This window comes from Vigna unguiculata, chromosome 1 (genome assembly GCF_004118075.2).
Source record: "Vigna unguiculata cultivar IT97K-499-35 chromosome 1, ASM411807v1, whole genome shotgun sequence".
NCBI classification, from domain to species: domain Eukaryota; kingdom Viridiplantae; phylum Streptophyta; class Magnoliopsida; order Fabales; family Fabaceae; genus Vigna; species Vigna unguiculata.
Genome location: NC_040279.1, coordinates 21,197,015 through 21,200,358, shown reverse-complemented (window position 1 = coordinate 21,200,358; position 3,344 = coordinate 21,197,015).

Sequence of the window (3,344 nt, the reverse complement as noted above, 5' to 3'; positions counted from 1 at the left end):
TATTACAACTAATTGGGAAACGGTAATATAATTTTGAATTAAAATAATTACTTTGCAATATTCTAAAGTTTGGTATAATAAAGTTGTCTTTCTATATACTAACTTAACTTAATGTCTTATTTGGCAGACATTCAAGAGTCCTTTGTCAATTCCCGCGAAGTCCATAAAGTTTGGTAGGATAGCATGTGCAAAATTCATAATTCAAATGTACAATAGTATTGATTAGGATATATGTATTTGGATTGTGTATATTTCAATTATCTTTTAAATGTTTTTGGATTGTGGATGTTTGAGAAAATATTTTGTTCTGGTTTGTGTTACTCTGTGAAAAAAATATGCAGGTTTAAATATGGGAATCACAATAAAACGAAAAATTTATTTAAAAAAAAGCAGTAGAATAGGCCTCGGTTGTTACCTAAACCGAAGCAAAAAAGGGGTATATGGCCTCGGTTCTTAGGCCAAAGAGTCTACGAAAATTTTAATTAAAAAACAATATTTTTAACCTATGGCCTCGGTCCTAGCTGACCCGAGGGATAAAAGGGGGTATATGGCCTCGGGTAAAAATCGAGGCCAAAAGGGGTACCTTTTGGCCTCACCCCAATATGCCTCGGTTCCAGACCCGAGGCAAAATGAGGAAAATAACCAGGGCAAAAAGCCCTTACTGCACTGGTGTACCAAGGTTTTAACTACCAAAAGAAATTGGTCACTAAACATTAGCTACCAAGATTTGTTTTCTACCCAAGGAATTGGTTTCTAAATTTGTCTCTAATTAATTAATAACAAATTTAGCAATCAGTTATAATTTTTTATTCATAATAGTAACGCTATTAGTAACCAATACTTTTTCATTTTGTAAATTGATATCTAAATTAGTCACTATAGTAACTAACAATTTTTGGTCATTAAAATTGGTTGTTAATGAACATTATCTTACCATGTATGCATATAGGAACTAGAATTTGAAGAAGGTAAACAATCAATAAATGCCAAATAACTTCTTGGTCACCTCAAAGATCTTCTAGCCATCAAATAGCCATCAAACACCGCACAATTAAGTTCAAATTTACAAATAAACAAAAAATATCTTGCAACCTTATGCATGCATGAATGCATGTGCCTCATAGAGTAAGTAAGAGATGTTATTATAAGAAAGAATCAATATGATTACCAAAATCAAAGCTATATGAAAAATATTTCCAAAATAATATATGAACTTCACAATATTACTAACTGCACCTTTTTTTTGTTGAATTTATTTATGATACAATCCATAATCCAATGTAAAGTTGGTATGTTTCTATAAAATGGTGACATTAGATTTTAACTTTAGAATTAGTATAAGTTTGATTAAGCTAGCTAGTAGAATGTATGTAATATAAACTTAATTAAACATACAATAACTCAAACATTCTTGACTACCAAGATCAATCATACTAGTTAAAATAACAAAGTGACAACAACAAATGATGATGATTCCCCTATAGTTGCTATTGATGATCATCAAATGTCATTTTGAATTTTCCATCAATTATATGATGATAGTTGGAAGCATCGTCATTGTATCTCCTTGTTTATACATGATTTGAGTGTGTTTCTTTTTATTGTTGTTATTGTTCTTCTCCTACCACTTGAGCTTTATTTCTCTCTCAACACCACTTGTTCTCCTTTTCATTTCCTTCATCTTTAACATTGTCACTCATTTTCCAGTCATTCGTGGTTATTGTCGTTACATGTAGTTTTATTATTGAATGATGTTATTTTTTGTTATTGTGCGCTAACTATTGTCACAATGTTCTCTCCATCGTTGTTGTTGTGCATTAATCCTTACATTGATGCACACATAATGCTGCCACCCCTAGTACGATTGACTCCACTTGTAAGTGTGTTTTTGGATTTAAGTTGATGAAGCTAATGAGTTGAACTTAACTTAAGTTGGGTTGAATTGTCATTCAACGAAAAGCAACTATGAGTTTGCTTTGAGTGCAATGGTTGTCTTAGGCCTTTTGGCATTAAATGAAATGCAAAAATAATGGACCAAACATGTGGGTTCAACTTTCAAGATTCTTGAACTAATGTTTGGCATCTCAAATGTTAAAATAAACACACCCTAACAAGTATGTCCATTTCTTGCTTTATTATTTTTTAAATTTTCTTAAAATTTTCTATATGTTAGGTGATTGTTCATTTTTGCATTCTTAGTTTTCAATTATTTTTCGCCTATCCTATGGCCCCATTGTTAAAGGTTGTAATGGTCATAAGTACAAACACAACAGAGGTTTCAACGGTTGTATCTATTATATTTTTTAGGAGTAGTGACATACCACTATATGTACACATGTCATACATGTTAAAGGTAGCAACAAGCAATCAAGAGCTCAAAATATATATTGTATTACTCTAAATGCAGTATTTTGAAGGGTAGACTAATGTAAGATTGCAGAAGCTGATATGGCTACAATTTTGAGTGTGTTGTGAATACCAATTTGGTAGGTCCCTCCTTAGGAACAAATCATGCACCTGAAATGGTGATCCTAGCCAATAAAAGGGTATCATAGTAACAATAGGAAGTGTTTACTTAAAGTTGTTATAACTCATGCATACATAAATTATAATCATGTCACTATAAAACTAACAAATAATTCAATGATTGAGTTATGTGACTTATTTTCCCACACTATATCTATGATATAAAAAGGTTGTCAAATGTTACCCACTTACTTCTTGGAAAAACATTATAAGTGGTTTCATTACTAATTCACTAGGAAAATTAATTTGTGAGCTAGTCAAAAGTGACTCAATGAGGTAAATTTTACATCGAACAAATCATTAGGGAATTTTCCATCATCTTTAAGTAACTTTCTTCTCCTATTTTTAGGCTAATTAATAAAAATAATTTCATACATAAAGCTTGTACCTTTCACACAAATTTAAATTAGATCTACAAAATTGCATGCATAAATTTGTCCATCACTACAATGAAAATCATTTTTTGTGATATAAATATTTCTTACTAAAATATATAAATATGTCTCTATTGTTTCCTTGTAACAATATGGGTTAAATATGTTTTTGCTCCCTTAACTTTAAGTGAAGATTGTAATTAATCCATCTTCAAAAATTTGGACTAATTTAGTCTCTCATCTTAAGAAATGCGTGGATTTAGTCATTTTAACCAAATTTTATTAAGTTTATTTGACGTTTCAAATTGATTTCATGATAGTATTTGAGTTGTTTACAATGTTTGACACATTTCCACTTCAATGTTAACTTAAATGCTATCATGAAACACGTTTGAAATGTCAAATAAACGTAACAAAAATCGGTTAAAAGGACTAAATCCATGC